The sequence below is a fragment of the Pinus tabuliformis genome, chromosome 6 (assembly GCF_031772625.1).
Source record: "Pinus tabuliformis cultivar Carrire ecotype Pingquan chromosome 6, CPIR1, whole genome shotgun sequence".
NCBI classification, from domain to species: domain Eukaryota; kingdom Viridiplantae; phylum Streptophyta; class Pinopsida; order Pinales; family Pinaceae; genus Pinus; species Pinus tabuliformis.
The window spans coordinates 446,629,293-446,652,107 of NC_142292.1; the positions used below are offsets into that span (position 1 = coordinate 446,629,293).

General features: G+C 38.9%; 1 pseudogene across 9 annotated transcripts; it reads right to left on the reverse strand.

Annotated features, from left to right (window-relative positions):
• Nucleotides 1-7,821: 7,821 nt before the first annotated feature.
• LOC149259227 (pentatricopeptide repeat-containing protein At2g13600 pseudogene) lies at nt 7,822-11,548 on the reverse strand (annotated as a pseudogene). 9 transcript variants are annotated; one of them, XR_016257352.1, is made up of 4 exons: nt 8,802-11,548; nt 8,517-8,596; nt 8,200-8,274; nt 7,823-8,087 (listed from the first exon to the last, which is right to left on the reverse strand). The product of XR_016257352.1 is annotated as a pentatricopeptide repeat-containing protein At2g13600 pseudogene, transcript variant X8 (transcript). The 9 variants fall into 9 exon arrangements; XR_016257349.1 differs by having other exon boundaries at nt 8,200-8,286; XR_016257340.1 differs by having other exon boundaries at nt 7,822-8,596; nt 8,848-8,926; nt 9,020-11,548.
• Nucleotides 11,549-22,815: the final 11,267 nt, after the last annotated feature.

Sequence of the window (22,815 nt, forward strand, 5' to 3'; positions counted from 1 at the left end):
ACCGATATAAGTTGAAAAGATAGCTTATGAGATGGCTTACCAATCCGACTCTTCTTATGAGAATTCTTCAATATGAGAATGTCCATGTACCTTCTATATATTATGAATACCAACCTACTTAAGAGGGACTATTGAAATTTATAACTAGGTTCGATCTTCATAATATCTTATGTATTTTTTATTTTTATGTATTTGATGAAAAAGAGAAAGAAAATTTATTATTATTATTTTATAGCATGGGTTTCGTGCTCAAGGTCAATTTATTTATAGGTCAATTACCCATTGTGTGTTTCTAAGGTTTTGTCATAGAATCAAAGAGTCAAAAGAAACATTTTCATATGTAATAAACCCCATTGAGCATCTTGTATCATGTCAAAAGAATTTATGTTGAGTCAAAGGTGTCAATGTATCCCTCCAAGACCAAGTCTGTTAATTTTGGTATGTTCTATGCTTAAGAGCAATTTAATTCAATTTCTTAATTAGCCCAATATCAATAACCAGTTTAGCAATCACATCAGCATGATAGTAAAATGCAGATAGAACATAAACATAAATAGTGGAAGACGAACCAAGACAAGAGAACACAAGATGTAGCACCAGCCAGGGACAAACCCCAATGTGGGGAAACCCTTGATCAATTCTTCTTATATTTTTCAATAGTTTAGTAGAGAGAGAGAGATAGAGTACAATGATTTGAAGTCAATACTAACTTGTCAAAATAGGAGATCTGTTTTGGAGAATTTGGTCTCTACGGATAAATACTAATTCCCTAGATAAGTAGCCATATCTAGAACAACAGTGTAATGTATTTTAGTCTTTCCCTATAAGCAATAGATAAGATGAGAAGATGGGAAGACCTACTTGTAGTTCCACTTTCCTCTCGTCTCATTTGTATTGATCTTGTCGCTCCTTCCCGTACTTAATACGCTTGAGAAGCACCTGTAAACACAACAGAAAACAAAGAATCGATCAAAGCGAAAGATCTATTGAATATAAGTGAATGGAATCAGATACATTTCACACATATAAGCATTATAAAACAATACAAACATATGGGAGAAAGGTTCAAACACTTTATTAAATAGAAGAAGGAATTACAACCATTGTTTATGATTCAAAGCCATTCCTCCAGCTTGGATCCCATCCACATCACATCAAAAGCATGACAAGCTTGTAGCATTACAATACTTGCTTCAAAGCCAAATCTCACAGCAACATTATCTCCTTACAATTCAACATAATCCAGCCCCTGATCACTTACATGAGTGGTCAATTTATAAGGAGATGAAGGAGGTTTTGTCATAAATGGTGGCATTGAATGGCCTTCCATACTTAGGATTAGTTCCATGGAGGAAGGGATGAGAGGATAGGATGCATCCTAATTCATTCCTCTTTCATTTTCGAGCTCATAGGAGTTGATAAGTGAGGGAACGTTCTAGATGACTCCAAAAGATAAGAATATTCCCCAAAACCTATGTGAATTTTGCTCAAACTCGCTCAGCGCGGGTGAAAGGAATCCTAAGTGCTCTGCAGAGCACCTTGGCATTGACTTAACTACTCTATAGCACACCCTTACATGGGCCTACCTGCACTGGTCCCTCTAGAGGCCATTTCTGGATGTCTTCAAGTCATGAAACTGTCTGGGAAGGAGGCATTCAAAAGGGTGACTTGTTTAGGGCATGTAGCAACTGAAATTAGGGTTTGATGAGCCCTAAAACACTGATATGGATGATGGGATTGATGTACCCAAATGGATCTGTAACAAGATCTGACATCAAAGATCTTCACCATGAAGATGACATAATGAAGTTGCAATTTTGCCACCAAGGACTGTAGTTCTGAATACTGGTTCGGGCATACTTGTTAGAAATAAGTCAGCCCTAAAAAGTGCTCCAACAGTCACCTAAAGGACTGTGGCTTGCCTTCCACAAGACCCTCCTTCCTTTGTTGCATCATAGGTAAGGGCATACTTATCAACACTCAATCTTCAACTGATTCCACCATATCAAGCCTCTAGAGCTACGTTCTCCAAGGTGAGACCCTTACACCACCACATTGCTCCTTGCTGGCTGAATAACCCTCAACGCAACACTTATAACAGCCTCATGTTGTTGGCTATGGCCTGCGGCCTAGCTCAGCAAGTCTGGGCCTGATTAGGGCACAAAACATAGTCTCCTAACAACCCCAAAATCTGCCCAGATTTGCCTTTAATTAATGCGGTTGTCCTCCAAGGGAAGGTTGTCCCCTTCGCTATAATTCATGGCAGCCTTCTAGCCCTTAACAATGGCTCTACCCTCCTCTCATTACAGCAGCATCCTACAACCCTTAGAACAGGCCTGCGGCAGCCTTTCTAGAGGATTGTTCCACCCTCTACAAGCCCTCAAACAACTCCCTTTCTCAAGCCCTCAAACAACAAGCCCTCTGCAAGCTAAGTGGGCTTGATTGTGGGGAAAAACTCCACAGTTAAGCGCGCTTGAGCCAGAGGAGTTCTGGGATGGGTGACCTCCTGGGAAGTCCTGGTTACCGGGTGCAAGCCCCGGAAGTGATGATTGATGCTATGTGATTCGTTCTCCACATTTCACTAGTTTCAATCCCACTTCTTCACCCCTGTGAGCATCACCCGATGCAATGAGTGCTAAGTGACCTATTCAAAAATCATGAGAAATTAGTCAGTTACGACTACCTCTCATGAAAATGGTCATACGTGAATGATCTTACTTAACGCAGTTGAATCCCAAAATGATATTTAATATAATGCACTGCGTAAAACCCCCATACTTAAATCAAAAAAAGTCAAGGGATCTCTACTTGAATGGTTCATGAGGCACAATACTTGCTAAGGTTTTGCAAATGGGGTAGCAAGCTAAGTGGGCTTGATTGTGGGGAAAAACTCCACAATTAAGCACGCTTGAGCCAGAGGAGTTCTGGGATGGGTGACCTCCTGGGAAGTCCTGGTTACCGGGTGCAAGCCCCGGAAGTGATGATTGATGCTATGTGATTCGTTCTCCACATTTCACTAGTTTCAATCCCACTTCTTCACCCCTGTGAGCATCACCCGATGCAATGAGTGCTAAGTGAACTATTCAAAAATCATGATAAATTAGTCAGTTACGACTACCTCTCATGAAAATGGTCATACGTGAATGATCTTACTTAACGCAGTTGAATCCCAAAATGATATCTAATATAATGCACTGCGTAAAACCCCCATACTTAAATCAAAAAGAGTCAAGGGATCTCTACTTGAATGGTTCATGAGGCACAATACTTGCTAAGGTTTTGCAAATGGGGTAGCAAGCTAAGTGGGCTTGATTGTGGGGAAAAACTCCACAGTTAAGCGCGCTTGAGCCAGAGGAGTTCTGGGATGGGTGACCTCCTGGGAAGTCCTGGTTACCGGGTGCAAGCCCCGGAAGTGATGATTGATGCTATGTGATTCGTTCTCCACATTTCACTAGTTTCAATCCCACTTCTTCACCCCTGTGAGCATCACCCGATGCAATGAGTGCTAAGTGAACTATTCAAAAATCATGAGAAATTAGTCAGTTACGACTACCTCTCATGAAAATGGTCATACGTGAATGATCTTACTTAACGCAGTTGAATCCCAAAATGATATCTAATATAATGCACTGCGTAAAACCCCCATACTTAAATCAAAAAGAGTCAAGGGATCTCTACTTGAATGGTTCATGAGGCATAATACTTGCTAAGGTTTTGCAAATGGGGTAGCAAGCTAAGTGGGCTTGATTGTGGGGAAAAACTCCACAGTTAAGCGCGCTTGAGCCAGAGGAGTTCTGGGATGGGTGACCTCCTGGGAAGTCCTGGTTACCGGGTGCAAGCCCCGGAAGTGATGATTGATGCTATGTGATTCGTTCTCCACATTTCACTAGTTTCAATCCCACTTCTTCACCCCTGTGAGCATCACCCGATGCAATGAGTGCTAAGTGAACTATTCAAAAATCATGAGAAATTAGTCAGTTACGACTACCTCTCATGAAAATGGTCATACGTGAATGATCTTACTTAACGCAGTTGAATCCCAAAATGATATCTAAAACTCCCTTTCTCCTCGGCCTTCTAGCAAGATACTCGGCCTCCTTTCAACCCTTCAGTCTTCCTGAAATGGCTTCAGAACAACCCTATTTCACCCACGCTGAATTGCCTCTTCTTGTTGTGGCCCTAAGCTTCAAACGTCAACCTTTATCCATACAAGGGCACCCAAGAATAGCACCCAAACAACCTCTCTTTCCCACGATGTATCTACAGCAAAACAGAAAACTTCCACGTTGCTTTTAGGGCTTCTTTCACATTGTCTTATGAATCCTTCTTGTTGCGGCTAGGACTTCTCCTTTGTTGCGGCTAGGGCTTGAGACCCTTCTCTCCACCAAGTCCTCCTTTTGAGAAGACATACCCAAACAAGTGGAGAGAGAGATCATGAGATGATGTGCACCTAAAATGACTTGAGGTCTCCTCTATTTATATGCAACGTTGAGGATGAGCTGGGGGTTAAAGTGCTTGTTTTGCTTGTTGGCCGACCTTGACAATTTGTCAATAATACAAATAAATTCATATCTTTATTTTTACATGTCGGAATCGGATGATATTTAGATCAATCCTACACCTCTCGAAGAGAGGAATCCAAGAAAAATATCAGTTGTCATAAATAAGGTGTCCCACGTGGAGTTTGGCCCTAGTTGCCAATTTTAACAAAGTCGGCTTACAAAAAGACAAGTCGGCCATTCCTAGGGTTATTCTAAAGAAAGCTTATATATATGCAACACTCAACCTCACTTGAAGATGATCCATCAAGCTCACAAAAGGAGATAAGAAGAGAAGCCTTAACCAGCGAATAAGAGGAGAACCAAAGAAAGAAAAATGAAGCTTGAAGTCTGAATTTTGAGCTACATTCTCCCACGCGTGCAAAGAAATTAGGGCACATTTTTGTTTCAGCAAGGTCCATATTGCAGTCATCTAAAGGAGCCAAAATTTATTGTCAATTGGATCAAGTTTGAGAACCTTATTACCTAGAAGAAGAGAGCAAGCCTAGCGAAGGAAGAAGAAGACATTATTTTTCCCTAACATCACTCACACGTGCGAAAAAGACTAAATTGCAGGAAGGTCAAAAATTGCAGGGCTAAAAAGAAAAATGAAAAAGTGTTGTAGGGATCGAAGTTGAGGATTTGGAGAGGTTTGACTATAGTTGACTTTGTTGCGCTAAAGTACATTGAAAAGAGGTTGACTTGGTCTTGGAGGGGTCTTTGTTTAGGTCTAAAGCTCTTGGAATTCATCATTTGAAGATTATATAAGAATATAAGAATTTCTTGTGGGTTTTCCTCTCTAAGAGAGGTTTTGGCCCTAGCTTGCAGCCTACATTTTCTGTCCACTTGTCCTATTTGATCTTCATGTTTTTGGTCGTGGTTTGATGATAAGAACACAATAATAATCAAGAGAAGAAGAAGTTAATTATAAATTCTACAAGTTGAAGTAAAAGAACATCACAAGCAGTTATCAAAGTAAGAGAAATCACCCTAATCGAGCTGACCTAGATTTCTCAACAGTTGTATCACTTGTCTATATAACAAAAGCACCTCTCATTGTAAATTTTGCTAGAAGCATGTGGAGAAAACTATTTGTCTACCTTTTGGTTATCCTATAGATGGTTAATTAGAGTGCTCTCATGGAGATTTTGTCTATGTGTATACTTCTGCAAATGGATGGATGTATATGCAAATGGATGGATGTCAAAGGATCAATGGTCTTGTGGGTCAATGAGTAAGTCCTTTCTCTTTGAATCTTTGTGGTAATTTATTTTGAAATGTTGTGAGTGTGGTATTGCTTCCCTAGTTTTCATAATGTGACATCTTCTCCTTCTTTGATAGGTCCCTTCTCAAGACTATTGGAGGTTTTCAAGTGAAGATCTTCCGCTTTACTATCCTGAAATTTTCTAAGCTACTAAAATGATTTGATAGGGTTTGAAGTGGTAAACCCTAACTCCCTTTTTAGTTTTAGTTACAACTTCTCAACAGAGACCTTAGTTGACACCATATCCAATCAACAGACTAGGCACTAGTCTATTCATGTTCTAGTCAAGCCTAAAACCAAAATTCAATTATTATTAGTTTTCTTAAGTAGATCTAAAATTTTGTAGCTTGCACTTCTTTTTTTAGTCCTAGAAACCTAGATGCCGTGATAGAAATTTCACTTTTTGAAGCTTAAAACCATCTATTTTGGAAATTTATCTTAATGCCCCTAATTTTTAGCATTAAATACGGTAAGTCGTAGTGCATTTAGTGGCTGTTATGTGCTTTTAATTTTCAGATTGGTAAACTGCATTTATCTTCAAGGCTTGCTCCTTGTTTTAGTTTAAGAAAACCACAATTTCATATCTGTTTTACTGGCTGAAACTTAACGCGGTAATTTACTTTTTATGTCTCAATTTCAAGCATATTTAGACAAGTTCTATAGCAGCAAAGAATAAATTTAAAATCTGAAATGTTTTGGGAATAAATACTTTTTATAATCATCTGATAAACCCCCCAAAATTGCTTAAACATACTCATAACTCAAATCTGGAATTTACTTTAATTAATCAACTGATCCTTAACTCTCTTATCTTTTTAAGTTGGTTATAATTGGGTAATAACATAAGTGACCTTCGATTCAACTTGTCTTGTCTTAGGGACCCTAATTGCTACTAGGAAAGCCTCCCTTGCATTGGGTTTACCCCAAGCTAAAAGGAGGGAAGTAGTTGTCTAGGTGACCATGGCAACGTTTCCATGTTGCACTCAACTTTAATTTCCTGTGAAGGCTTTGCACTAGGGGTGAAAGATTGTGTGATAACAGGAAAAAGCAAGGAAATATAAAGGCATGCCATTAGAAAGGAGGATTGTCTGCACTTAATAAACAATCTTAAGTGAAAGCATTGAAAGCTAAATGGTTAATGACAGCAATCAAATCTTCTTGGAATTGGAACAATCTAGTCAGGAAGCCTGCGAGGCCCATCGTAGATCAATCTCCTTTTGCTCAACTAAAATGATGAAATCAGAGAGCAACTAAAATTCAAAATATGGTGAAATCATGGCCGGTGCTCAATCTCTGCTCTCTATTTCTGCTGAAATCTTCGTATCACTGTCAATAGCAATGTTTTCAGGGATCTAGAGAATTGATAGGATCCAAATCATACAGTTATCGAAAAAAGGGCCATAGGCATACTTCAACTACAACAAGAAGGTATAATGGGACCCTAATACAGTCCTGGAGTCAAAATTCAGACTAAAAAAAAAAGATCTGAAATTCTTGAATAAGTGATCATTAGTTGCAATCCTTCGTGGATAGATTGGACATGGAAAAAAGATAAATCCATCATCTCTGCTAAAGTGAAGAATCTGTGTCTACCTTATAGCAAGGCTATAGCTTAACTACCGGATCACTAGAACTTAGCATAAAAGTTGTAATAGCTTCTAGGAAAGATTATGTATGCAGATTTGGAAATTCAAAAGTCTCTGTAAACAGAATACTTCCTTTGTCAAAGACTTCATATTTGGTTGCCAATTAGGCTCAGGAAAGCAGTAGTAGATTGCATGTAGCTTTTCATCACAAACTTAAAACTGTTGCATGTGCGTTGCAGAACTGCAAACAAGCAAAATAATATTCAGAGGCACTAGCCACCAACTAAACAAGAATTTCTCATAGAATAAGTAATTCTAGGGACACATTTGAAAATCTCCTCGTGTTTAAACATTGTTTCATATTGTTGGATGCAATGTTTTGAATTTGACATGGAAATCAATATGTGACAAGCTTTAGCAAATGAACCCGTTAAATATATTCCAACATATATCATATACAAATGTCTTATAAGCATGTCTAGTTTACAACTTAAGTTCATTATAAGAAATAATTAATGACATCATTATTTCCAGTCCATAATTGAGCTGCTCCAGCTAGAATTTCATAGACACCAGATCACTGGTGATGAAATAGAACCGACAATGGTAGAAGTGGTAGATGTCTTCAATTAACAAGGAGTTAGAAACAAGGGGTGTGGTGGCAATATACGGAAAGACTTCATCGCTCTGGAGTGAGACCTAGAAGCCAGAAGCAGTTTACATATTCATATAGGTTATAACGAATCATGCTGCATTGTATAAAAAAATGTTTGAATGGCTTAAAGAAAGAAAGAGATCATAGGCAGTCCACCATTTCAGCAGAGTTTGTCATTTTGTAATCTTTCCGCTCTCAAGATGTCCCCTCCTTTGCTACAACTTACAAGGCCTGTTGCAAGCTCTGTAAATATAATTATTTTCTCAATAATGTCATACAAAAGGAAAGCAACGTATTCATATTCAATTCAAAAACCATCAATATATTTAAATAATGACTCTAACATGAATTGCTGATTTTGGCTGGCTAGAAGCCAGTTTCTACATATTCATATAGGTTATAGCGAATCACGCTACACTGTATAAAAAATGTTTGAATGGCTTAAAGCAAGAAAGAGATCATAGCCAGTGCACCATTTCAGCAGAGCATGCCATTTTGTAATTTTGACGCTCTCGAGATGTTCCCTCCTTTGTTACAAGACCTCTTGCAAGCTCTGTAAACGTAATTATTTTCTCAATAATGTCATACAAAAGGAAAGTAACATATTCAATTCAATAAAAATGTCTTCTGAATTCGGCATAAGCCGTCAATATATTTAAATAATGACTCTAACATGAATTGCTTTTCCCATATCGCTTCTTCCAAAATTGTACAAATGAAAATACAACAGGTTTCTTTGTAAAATTCAGAAATCATACCATCAATACAATACGTTTCCCAGCGATGTATTTGTTAACGGCGTACCTAAGCTTTTTGTGATACAAATATTGTTTGTCTTTCTTTCCTTAGTTTTGCTGGTAATCTCCACGTGGACGCCGTCCTTCTGTGAAATGACATTAGAATTAAACCTCTTACAACAATTTATTGCGTAATAGTCTTACAGATGAATTAGATTGCAGAGTTCCAGTCAGCATACAATTGAAGGTTCTTGTTTACTGCAGTAGCTGTTACAGGGGGATGTGTCTAACATTCTGAACTAAATCATTTGCTTTTCACTGTGGTTTCAAAGAACCTGTTCCTTCTCCTCCACATCACTTAATAGAAACTTGGTATCGGGAAGATACTCCACCGCCCTCATATCTTGCTAAAGACTCTCCAACTCTTTATAGATTTCCTGGGTTTGGGAGTGTGATTCATCTCCTCCAAGAAAAGCATGCACCTGATTATTCACCTCAATCCAACTGCATCCAGGTGTCTTTTTGATGCCTCTGTTTTTCATCGTTCGCCTGACCTTTTCAATGTCACCCCACCTACCAGCTGCAGCATAAATGTTTGAGAGAAGCACATAAGGTGCAGCACATGTAGCGTCCAACTCAAGAATACATTCTGCCACCCATTCTCCTAACTCTACGTTGTTATGCATTCTACAGGCACTAAGCAAACAATTCCACACACCAGCATCAGGTTGTATTAGCATATTTTTGATAAAGTTTTGCGCTTCATCCAGAAGTCCAGCTCGGCAAAGGAGGTCAACCATGCATCTATAATGCTCCATTGAAGGTGTGATGTGATAATGTTCGGTCATAGAGTTGAAATATCGGTAGCCCTCATCCACTAGACCTGCATGGCTACATGCAGACAAAACACTGAGTAAAGTAACGTAGTTGGGTTTTATGCCACAACATTTCATTTCTTCAAAGAGTTGAAGGGCTTCCTTGGCATAGCCATGCATGGCATAGCCTGTAATCATACTTGTCCAGGACACAACATCTCGTTGATGCATTTGGTCAAACAATGCACGTGCCTTCCGTATGCTTCCACATTTTGCATACATGTCTACAAGAGCACTCATCACAAAGGGATCAGACTGAAACCCTCTTTTATTTATTTCATCATGGATCTCCATACCCTTGTCCAGGCTCGTTAAGTTGGCACATGCTGGAAGAACACTAGCAAAGGTTTTCGAGTCTGGCTTCACACCTGCCAACTGCATCTGATGAAAAAGCTTCAGAGCCGCCCCATCATGTCCATTCTGAGCAAACCCCGCAATCATGGCATTCCATGAAATAGTGGTTTGTTGAGGCATTTCATTGAAGACTCTCAGGGCCTCATCAACAAGCCCATTCTGTGCAAATCCTGCCATCATGACATTCCATGAGAAAAAGTCTCTTCGAGGCATTTCCTGAAAGAGTTTTGCAGCCTCATCAATAAACCCATTCCGTGCAAACCCCGCAATCATGGCATTCCAAGAGTAGACATCTCGCGCAGGCATTTGCTTAAAAACCTTCAAGGCCTCATCCATAAGCTTATTGTGTGCATATCCTGAAACCAGTGTTATCCAGGAAACAACATTTGGTTGATGCATTTTGTCAAACAACTCGCGCGCCTTCTCCATTTCCCCGCATTTTGCGTACATGTCTATGAGGGCATTCGTCACAGAGAGATGAGATTGAAACCCTCTTCGTATTATTTCCTCGTGGATCTTCACACCATGTTTCAGAGATGCGAGGTTGGCACACGCTGAAACAACACAAGAAAAGGTAAACGTATTGGGTTGGATACCTGTTGGTTCCATTTGGTTAAACAGCCTCAATGCCTCTTCAGCAGGCCCCTGCCTTGAATAGCCTGAGATCATAACAGTCCATGAACAGACATCTCGTTGAGGCATTTGGTCGAAAACTCTGCGAGCGTCCATCAGACTCCCGCATTTGACATACATGTTGAGCAGCGTGTTCTGTGGAAGTCTGTCCGCCATAAATCCCCTCTCATTCATGTGGGCATGGATTAGTTTTCCTTCTGGCAAGGTTTTCTTCTGAATGCAAGCCTGCAAGAGCGAAACATATGCAGAAGAGTCTATAAAGCTGTCTGTTATACACATAAATTGCAACACCTCCTTCAAACGGCCCTGTTTACAGAGTTCTGTGATTTTGTCAAGAGTAGTCGTGTTCGAATTAGGTTGTGATATTTTAGAAGTAGCACTGTTCAAGTTTGGCATTCTACGTTGAAATTGAAACGCTGGTTCAACTAACAAAGCCACCATTATCTTTATTTTTTTCGGATTGTTCTTATTTTCCCTGATTGTTTGGTTGTTTAAATGTTGTATCATGTCCAGTTCAACACTCTTACTGCAAAATAATCAGCAACAGCGGCTTTCTTGCCTGTTAACCATTTCATTGCTTCATCCGTTGACAAATGCCCTGCTTAGCCATTCGACTGCTTCGCCCGTTTGGAAATCGCCAGCCAAATTAGCCAAATTAACAGGGTTGGAGCAGGGTGGGATTATTGAAAATTAATTCCAAACACCAAAATTTCATAGAGTTAGTAATGAGACGAGACTTACTTCCAAAATTTCAAAGTTGGTGATGAGACGAGACTTACTTCCAAAATTTCAAAGTTGGTGATGAGACGAGACTAAACTTACTTTCATATTGCTGGTATTTTCCTTCACTACAAAATAACAGCAAAATGTTGCTAATAAATCACACTGTAAGTAAAAAAATGCCTAGAAAAATTATCCACTCTGCATTAAGTTAATGATATTTATACTGGGAAGAGAAAGGGTATTTCCGATGAGTCATCTCTCATGAACATTATAATACATGTGTAAAGGGTGTCAAGCCATGTCACCAAGCCATCCTTTGGTGTTAGAGCGATCTCACATTAATCTCCGATTCCATGTTTTACCCAGCATTTAAGTTGCTCTAGGTTTAGGATCGTTTTATTTTCGTGGTTGGCTTCTCTGGCTCAATTGTTTAGAGAATTGAGGTTAGATATATTAATTTAAGTATTTTTTTATGTGATTATTATTGAAAGTATTTTTAATTTTATTTTTTAAATATTTCTATTCAATATTAGGTTAGCATGGGTTTAGATTTAGTTTAGTTCCAAAAAAAACTTTTTAACTACTTAGTATTTTTCTTTCTTTCTTTTTTTTCTTTTTTTTCCTTTTTCTTTTTTTTTACCGAAAAGAAAAATGGTAATTTTATTCAATCTGAAAAGAAAGAATAAAATTACATTTGGTATGTGTTGGTAAGTGTTTGGTCATGTCAGTGTTTCAACTGATGTACAAAAAAGAGAAAAATTTGTAAAAATTACATAATTTGTCGGGGCTAAGTGTGCTAATAGTCGCCTAGCTTTTCCTTCCCTTTTTGTCTTTCTTTTTTGAACCTTTTACCAAACTCCTTGGCTGGGAACCGTTGTTATTATTCCTAGTCGATTTCCATCTGCCTTCAGGGGTACTTCTTTGTCTGGGTTCGAGCTTTTGGATACATGGGATCCCTTTATACCCATTGATTCCTTTTCGATGGGTGTTTATGCTTTTTGTTACTTTGATGCAATGATCTCTCTGGTTTAGTACCCTTCTAGCTATGAATCAAGATTTTTGACTAATCTCAAACTCCTCTACTTGCTTGGCTACCAGTCTGTGTCTGACCATCTATATTTGGGGTATTTCCCATGGGCTCTTCTTCTTCATCTTCGGAAGTGTCTAGAAATAGCCAACCACTTGGCTTAGAGGCCTACCTCTTTTCATTTTTTGGGTCTTTCTTCCCTATGGGCAGGTGTTCTACAGCGGTCTTGTTTGAAAACAAATTCGACATCTAAATGCTATATTCTCATAATCTAAAACTTGAGTCCATTGGAAGTTTTCATGTTTTAAATGAATATGATCAAGTAGATATTTGTTAAGGTCTATCTCTACACATATTCTAGCAAATATAAAGATAACTTTTGTTGTTCTATCCAAATCCATTCTTTTGAATTTACCCGAAGTATTCCCAATATCCTTCAGGACCTTATGGTGTCAGAAGGGAAGAGGAAGATTTGGTAACCTAACCCATACTAGCATTATTGTTACCACCATGCTTGTATCATCAAATTCTAGGAAACATGGGGTAATGAAAAGTCTGGCTCTTCCTCAAAACCATGGCCCTTCATTTAGAACATGTTCCATATCTTGCGGTGTGTCAAATTGAACTATGAAGAAGCCCTTTGAGCATAAGTAGGGATCATAGTTTTGCGTCCAAGAAGAAAACACCCACTAATCTAATTCTTTAGATATTTACTAGAAACCATTAAACCTGCAAATTAATGCCTTAGTTTGTATATCAACAAAATACAATTTTACCTCTGGGTTTTTACATCCATAGCTAGTACCTTGTCCAATTGTTGGACTATGTGAGGTCCTAGTATATTTTGGATTTAATCAGCTAGAGTGACAATCTTCCCTTTCACTACATTCTTGAATGAGGTTGATCCACTAGGGTTTCTAGGATTTTTATTAGGATTTTTGAAGCCTGTAGCTCCACCCCTCAGTCTTAGATTTAATATTATAGTAGAATCCCTTATCATGCCATAATCTTTCAGCTATAGGGAATCTTGGAGCATTTTTCCTTCGTATAACAAAAATTTGAGTGTCATTGGTATTCCCATGTCACTTTGAATGCTTTGCTTCAAGTGTTTCACTAGATCTGAGCCCCAAATCCATCAGATAGATGTCTTCCCATTAATTTTTTTAAGCAGATCTGGTATTTTTCTTGTTCTGTCTTTCTTTTATCCAGATATGGAGGTAAAAGATAGAGAGGAGACCCATAGAAGGGTGGATCTAGAGATAAAATATGAGATTTATCAAAATTTGTAAGTCTTTCGTCCAAATATGAGAGTAAGAGGCAGAGGGAACCCTTATGATGCATATCTACTCTAATGTGTAGATATGGAAACTCCCATCATGAACATAATGAAAAAGATGCAATCCCTTCGTTCCAAGGGAGTTGCCATGCAAAAAACATGTCTCGTAATACAACTAGAGTTGAAAAAAATTAGTCACCACATCTTTGATCAGCACCGTCACCTCCCATGTAAGAGGGTGGATCCTCACTAAGAGTCAGAACTGCTAACAACTGCATCTTCAATGACCACAGGTTCTAAAAAACAATCCTTTATATGTGAAGGATCATGGTTTGATAGCCCTTCATGGTGTTATCCACAATGATCTTGAGCCTCGAGTCCAACTTGACCTTGTCCTCTTCCAGATTGCAAGAGAAAAGATGAAATGAACCCCCTTATTCACACTAATAAGGAGAACTGGTTACTAAGAAGAGCCAATTCCCAATGTACAGTCATGAGAATGGGATTTAAAAGTTTTGATTTTTTTTCTAACTAGAATCAAACAACATCCTAGCATTCATATCGTCACGTTAACATGCCATGTGGCATGTTGCTCTAATGCCACTTCACTATTGTAGCATCCTCATCAACCCTCTAATAAATAAGAGTCATGAATGTGAAGCACAAGAATGTAAAAGGGAGATACTAGTCAGACCAGCCTATCTGTTTTTGTTTCATAACTCACGATGAAGCATTTTAGTCTTCTTATTGTTGATATATTTTAGGGATTTAAGGAATTACTAGTTTGTGTGCTTGAAATAGGTATGATATTTGAAAAATAAGCCTTCAAAACAAAGGAGAAGTTATTGAACTAGTCCAATACCAGAAGATTCTTTGAACAAGAGCACTCAAGGGTTGCCTAATATATACAAATATCGTCATATGAGGAGGATTTTGGTGTATTTGTCTATATATGACCCTTGTTACATAGTGGCATATGTTAGAAAATAATTAACAGAGCAATGAAACACATACAATATTGCGGAAACACAAAAACATAAATGCATAAATAAGAGAGACACAGATATATGTGGTTCACCCAATTTGGGCTACATCCACGGAGAAACAACCAATTATTTTTTTTATTATCCAGCAAAATGAAGAGATACAACCTACAACATATCTGTTGTAATTTCATCTTCGTTCTCACACAATATCCTCTCTCTTTCTCGCTCAGAATAATAATACACAATCACAATACAATTCCCTCATATAAACCAAGGGTTCCTTCTAGGGAAAAACCCTAAATTAACATAACTTCTATCGTCATATCATCTACCTAATGAACGACCCAGATTGGCTACAAAATACAATACTTTACAAGGCAATTTTTCATCTAATTTTAGCTTCGGGGGCGTTGCCCCAGAACCCCCATGTGGACGGGTGTACAGAGTTCGTGGCGTATACACCTCATTAAAACAAGATCTCTATATCAGGAAGATAATTAAGCTCCACACCCAACAATATCCCACTTGGAGACTGATTATAGAAACTCCATCGTTGCTTCACTTGTTGGACAATGCCTCCACTTTGGACCTAGTCGTTTCTAATCTTCATCATCATACTTGAAGACTAATTGAAACTAAGCATAAGCTTAGTTTCTCCTTGGTTACAACTTTTGTTAACATATTTGCAGGATGCTGGCTAGTGTGCATCTTTTCCTACTTCAACTGTCCATCTTCCAACACTGACCATATTAAATGGTACTTGAGTTGTATATGTTTAGTCTTGGAATGAAATGTTGAGTCCTTTACAAGATGAATGGCACTCTAGTTGTCACTATATAACTTGCCCATCTCTTGCTTCTTACCCAATTCATCGATAAACCTTTATAACCAAATCATTTATTTACTAGCCTCTATAGTAGAACATACTCTGCTTCTGTTGTTGAAAGTGCAACAATGTTTTTCAATTTTGAAACCTAGCTGACAGTTGTTCCACCTACAATAAATAGACACCATGTGGTGATCCTCATGTTATCTCTATCACCTGCCATATCTGCATCAACATATTCCTGTAGACATAGTATTCAAAACCGGTCTTGCTAACCGGTTACTAGTCTAATCGGCTGGTTAGCAGACCCATTGGTCGAAACCGGCCAAAAAAGCCGGTTAACAGGCCCATTTCTCCTTTTTTGGACAAAAATCGGTCCTAACCGGCCGGTTTATAGCAAACCGGCCGATTCCGTCCTAAATCGGTCGGTTAGGAGGCATGCCCACCGTGAGCTAGAAAAGCGACTTGCTGAGTGTGTTTTAGGGGTTTTGGGGGGAAACTAAGGGTGCTTTCCCTCCAAAAACACCCTCTCTAAGCCTTTAAGAGGCCCCTCTCACTCTCATTTGTCTCACACATTTGATTTGGAGTGTTTATGAGTGTTTGTGAGCTTGGAGAGTGTTGAGTTTTCGCTGAAGTAGTCATCTTGGAGTTGGAGTTGGAGCTATTTTGGAGATAGTGTGTAGCTGTCAGTGGAGGAGACTACTTCAAGAGGAGGCTAAGGAAGCTAGTTTGCATTTCCAAGTAAGGATTTTCACTTGAAAATTCCTCATTTGACTGTTGTCCATGAATTAAATTTTTTTATGTGTTATAAATTTATAAACTTCTCACTTCTATCATCTATGCTATGAACTCTCTAGCTCTATGCTATCAAATTTTTTAGCTTGCATGTGCATTTGTTTTCCTACATTTATCTTTGGTTTTCCATGTTGCTTAGCTGCAATTTTTTTTTTTTAAATGGCAGATTTCTTTGCAAATTGTTATTATTTCAAGCAAACATGGCTCCAAAAGGAAAGGACAGTGCATGGGCTCATTGTGATGTAATTGATGGAAAAATGATATGCAAATTATGCCATAAATCTATTGGAGGTGGGGGTATTCTTAGGTTGAAACAACACTTGGCTGGGATAAGAGGCCAAGTAAATCCATGTGATGCACCAAATGCACTGTTAGGTCCTATTAGGGTAGAATACATTTCCAAGCTTGAAAAGTTTTATGAGGATAAGGCTAGGGAGAAGGCCATCCAAGATGACATTGAAAGGAAGAGCGAATTATTAGAAGCTATGAAAGAGAGTGGGTGTGATTATGAGATTCAAGACTCCTCTTCTATCCCTTCCACCAATGACCCCTTTCACTATGTTCATCCTTCTTTTGGCCAACCATCAAAAGGAACAAAGAGAACAAACATCCAAAGTTATTTCTCATCTTCTGTCAACATTGCCTCTTCTAATCCCACTTCCTCCTAACCAAGTTCTCAACCCACTTTGGATCAACATTGGAAAAGACAATGCAAAGAAACTTATCATCAATACATTGCTAGATGGTGGTATGATTCAAATATCCCATTTAATGTTGCTCACTCACCTTATTACCAAGCTATGTGGGACTTCGTTATCACTGCAGGAAAAGGCTTCAAAGGCCCTAGTCTGCATGACTTGAGGGGAGCTCTTTTGCAAAAAGAGATATCTTCCATTGATGAGTATTTGGTTGAGTTTAAAGAATCATGGCTCAAAACAGGTTGTTCCATCATGTCAGATGGATGGACCGATGGAAAGAACCGCACTATCATTAATTTCCTAGTTTCTTGCCCTCAAGGAACCATGTTTTTGAAATCAGTTGATGCATCTGATAAGGTAAAGGATGCAGCCCTTCTAATTGAGCTTTTGGATAACATTATTCAGGAAGTTTGGGAGTAGCATGTTGTGCAGGTCATCACCGATAATGCCTCAAACTATGTTCTTGCTGGAAAGATGCTTGAGACCAAATATAAGACCATATTTTGGACTCCATGTGCTGCACATTGCATAGACCTCATGCTTGAGGATATAGGCAAAGTGGAGTGGGTAAAAAACACTGTAGAGCATGCCAAGTGCATTACAAAATACATTTACAACCACTCATGGGTGTTGAGCCTAATGAGGAAACACACTAGGGGAAAAGAGCTTGTTAGGCCTACAATTACGAGATTTGAAACTCACTTCCTCACGTTGCAATGTCTCAATGGTCAACATAAAAACTTGTAGAAAATGTTTACCTCTGAAGAATGGTCTGAATCTCGGTGGGCTCGTAGACCAGATAGAAAAGACACCAAAAAGAAAGTGTTAGACACTTATTTTTGGAAAAGGTCTCTAGAGCTTGTGAAAATTACCGAGCCCCTTGTTAAGGTGCTAAGGATGGTGGATGAAGAAAGATTGGCCTTGGGCTACATTTATGAGGCTATGGATCAGGCAAAGGAGCAGATATGGGTAGCTTACAAGGACAAGCTAGCTAAATATGGCCGTATATGGAAGATCATTGATAACAGATGGAACAATCAAATCCATCGTCCTATACATGCAGCCGGGTATTTTTTGAACCCAAAGTATCATTATAAAAATTGGCTAGGAGATCAGCATGATGGGGAGGTCAGAGCTGGATTGATTGATTGCTTGGAGTGCATGGTCCCTAGCCATGCAGACCAGTTGGAAATACATATATAGCTTACTGTTTTCAATATGGCAGGTGGTACTTTTGGCAAAAACTTGGCAAAGATGGCAAGAGATGTGGACCAACCAGGTAAGCAATTCCAATTTCCAATTTGTTTTTCTTTTCAAGTTAAAATTGTTTACATTATTTACAATTCAAATTATAAACTAAGCTACTAATTAATTTCTTTTTCTTTGCAACACATTGGTGGGAGTCATTTGGTGGCCAGTGTCCTCAATTGCAAAGGTTTGAAATTAGAGTCCTCAGTCAAACTTGCAGTGCTTTAGGTTGTGAGCGCAATTGGTCTGTTTTTGAGCGCATACACATGAAGAAGAGAAACCGTTTGGAACAAAAATGGTTAAATGATCTTGTTTTCGTGCAATACAACCTTCGACTGAGGAGGAACCAAATGATGAGCAAAACACCTAATCTAGATCCCATTGTGTTGGACGATATTGATCCAACATCAGAATGGGTGGAGGTGACTGAAGATCCTGTGTTTGAGGCTGATTTTGATATCAACATGGCTTTAGCAAGGGATGAAGCAGATTATGTGGTGGCATCAGAACCAGGATCAGTAGCGGCATCAAGGAAAGGCAAAGAACCAATGGAAGGCACTAGTCATGCAGGTCAACAAACTCGTGCTTCTATTACGTCCACTTCTATTGTCATTGGTGGCATTGATACTGAGGTTGAAGATCAGGCTGAGGCATCCTCAGATTCTGAACCAGATGATGTTTATGTATCTCCTGATGATGGTCCTATGGGTAGTAGTGGTGATGAACTTGATGATTGATCATGTGTACACTGTAGACTTGTAGTAGGCCAATGGCCTCATAGCTTGCAGCATTGTTTCTGGACTTTATAGGTCATTTAGAGCCTCATTGCTTATGTATTTTGCTATTTTTTTGATGATATGTATTGCACTCGATGCCATTTTGATATATTCACCTTTACATGGTATATAAATGAGCAAACTTTGCATATTTGGTCTCTATTGGCTTGGAATCACGGTTTTACACTTAAAAATAGTTTTGTTTCATTAAAAATTAATTATTTAATGGGTTTTTTTTAAATCGGTTCGTTTAGACCAAACCAGTCCCGGTTAGATTGGTTCTGGTCGGTAAACCTGTTCATTAGGTGGACCGGTCCAGTCACCAGTTCCGGTTTTAAAAACACTACAAGCTGTAGAGAAATGTTTTAACTACCAAAACATAATGCTTGAATTGTGGTACCTCTCAAATACATGAGAATCCACTTCATTGTCGTCGAATGCTTTTTTCCTAGATTGTTCATATACCTACTTACAACTCCCACTACATGTACAATATCAGGCCTTGTGCAAACCATTACATACATTAAGCTTCCAACTGTTGATGCATATAGAACTTTACACATATAATCCATCTCTTCCTGAGTCTGGGGACACATTTCTTTACTTAGTTTGAAATGGATAGCCAAAGGTGTACTAATTGGTTTTTCATTCTGCGTATTAAATCTTTCCAACACCTTTTCTATGTACTCACTCTGAGACAATGTTAATTTGCAATTTTTCATGTCTCTAGTTATTCTCATACCAAATATTTGTTTTGCAATGCCCAAATTAATTTGCCAATTTTCCTTTGAGCACATTTATTTCATGCATGTTATACCCTGCAACAACCATGTCATCTACATATAATAGCAATATCATATAATTGCCATCATTTTTCCTTTTAAGATAAGCACAAAGATCAAAGTGACATATAGTATAACCTTGTTCAGACATAAACCTATCAAATTTTAGATACCACTGCCTAGGAGCCTGTTTTAAGCCATACAAGATTTTCTTCAACCTGCACACTAATTTCTCTTTTCCTTTGACCTCATGTCCATGTGGTTGTTGCATATATATTTCTTCCTCCAAATCCCATTGGGAAAGGTTGCCTTTACATCTAACTACTCAAGATGCAAATATTTTGTTGCCACTAGACTTAAAATAGTTTTGATTGAAGTCATTTTTAGAATAGGAGAAAAATTTCATCAAAGTCTATACCTTTCTATTGTGCAAAATCCTTCACCACAAGTCTAGCCTTATACATATGTTTACCTCCATCTTCTTCCTTCAACTTATAAATCTATTTATTCTGCAATGTTGTTTTAACTACAGGCAACTTGAAGAAGTCCCAAGTCTAGTTATGCATCAAGGAGTCCATCTCTTGTTCCATGGCTTGCTCCCACTTCTTCTTGGTTTCTACCTACATTGCTTCTTCATATCTTTCTGGTTCACCGGAATCAGTCAGCAATACATAATATAATGAAGGAAAGTATCATTCATGGGGTCTACATACCCTGGTAGATCTTCTATGATCCGAATTCAAACAGGAACACAAAAAAATACAAATATAACCATAAATAAAAAGATGTAGTAGAAATAACACTTCATTTCATTAATATCAAATATTGAAATATGCTTACAAACAAAATGGAAATAAGACTAGCTCGGGTAATGGTAGCTTATCTCAAAGAAGAGATGTGGTGGCTACATGCCTCTGAACTATGTTACAATGACGCTCGGAGGCCTATTCATTATTGATAAATAATGGAAAACCTTAAACATACAAAAACCTAACCCTAGGAGATGAAGTGCCAAAACTATGGGTCCATTTGGGTAAATTGGTACATCAACTTCCCGGGGTCATAACTTTGGCATATGATCTTTGTTTGACATGCACAATACCTTTCTATAAAGATCTATCCAAGGAATACAACTTACGACTGGCCAACACTAGTGTAATGCCCTTATTGGCCATGGATTTCCAAAAAAAATGTCATTTAGGGCCTGAAAACGGCTTTGGAAGTTCAGGACCCTAAAAATTGCTAAAAATAGTAAATTGTGCTACTATTAAGGAAATAGAAAAACTAAAAGAGACAGCGGTGGGGGTCCAAGTGGAATAGGTGGGTGGCCACCAACATCCACCTCGATCATTCCTCCCCCCTTAGGAAGCAATGGTCGCCATTGCGTTGAGTTCCTCCATGAGATGGGGAAACTTCTGCTGAACTTGGTCCTTAGTGAGCCACTTGCCTTGGTGCAGGAGTTGGCCAACTTTGACAACCTGATATAGTTGGATCTTCTATTGGTGAGTGTTATTTCCCTGTGTGTCCATAATCTGATCAGTTGTGGCATGTTCCATGCAGTCTAGGTTTAATTCCCATGGTGTGAGTTGTTCTACAATGTTTGATGTGTCTAGTAATGGTGGGAAGTATGGTTGAAGGCAGTCCACATTGAACATTGGGTGTAGGCCAAGGAATGAGGGAATTTTGAGCTTAAAATCATTGTCTCCCATGAGTTTCCGATGGTCTTCGATAAGGTGTCCTTTTTTCAAATGCAACCAAACTTTGTCGCCCACTTGAAACTTGTGTGGCAACCAATGTTCATTATGTCACTACTTGTACTTGGAATTTTCCATAATGGAGTGGTGATATATCATCCCGTTAGGTAGAGGTGCTCCGGGAGTCAGATTGAATGAATGCTTGACCTGACAGTGCTAGGGTACCGCTGTGGGTGAGTAGAAGATGTCCCTGTATTCTTCCACGACTGTATCCACCTGCGTTTGTTGCGTGGAGGAACCCTACCTGGGGGCCATGGATGTGGTTAAGCTCTTCCCCTTACTTTGTGAGAGAATTAGAAAGAAAACAAATTTCCTAGTCTGGGAGATGATCTTACTCCATTGCTTAGCAGAGATCAAAGAGATGGCAGTAGGTGGAGCTACCTCTGTTATCCGATATAACGTATTACCCAACGCAATAATAACATAGCGAGGTCTCAACTCATATACAACATGTCACTTCCACAAGTATGGTTGTACTACTAATACATCAAAAAAGTCAAGAGGAGAAACATCACACAATACCTCATTTGTGAATGGCTTGATGCTGTAGGGAAGGCGACATTGTTGGCTGACTCGGAGATATCGTCCTTGGTGAAGCCACCCGATGTTGTATGACTATGAGTGTGGTGTGGTTGGTAGGCCCAACCACTTCATGACCTCTTGCGAAATGAGGTTCTTTTGGCTCCCTCTGTCGACAATGAATTGCAGTGGCGAACCCTTCACCCACATCTGTGAGTGGAAGAGACCCTCCCCCTCCTCTGGATCTTCGCACTCATTATTCTAGATCTTGGTGGTGGCAACAGTGGCACTGAGCTCCACATCAATAATCTTCTTCCCTTTTTCATTCCCCTTGTCAGGTTCTAATTCAGTGTCGAAACATGCATCTTATTTTGAATCCTTCAACTCGGCCATCAATGGCTACTTGACCTGACACTCACTTGTGTTGTGAGTGGGGCTCTTATGGAACTCACATCACATTCTTGGTGCCCTTTGTCTTCGTGGTGTTGTTCTTTTCTTGCAGCTTCGACAAGTTGTCTTGGGTCACCTTGCCTTGGCTATGTCCTTTATTCTCCGGTTTGGGGGAACCTTTCCCTTGCTTTGGATTCACAGATCCAAAGTCTCAATTCTTTTGTTTAAACTTCTACTTGATCTTGACAGCATATCGGTACGTTGTGCCAAGCAAGGAGATTTCTAGAACTCAATCTCATTCTGGATGTACCTGTGTAGACAGCCACGGTATTTGAGTACCAAATTTCACTCAAAATCCTTGATACCCAACTTC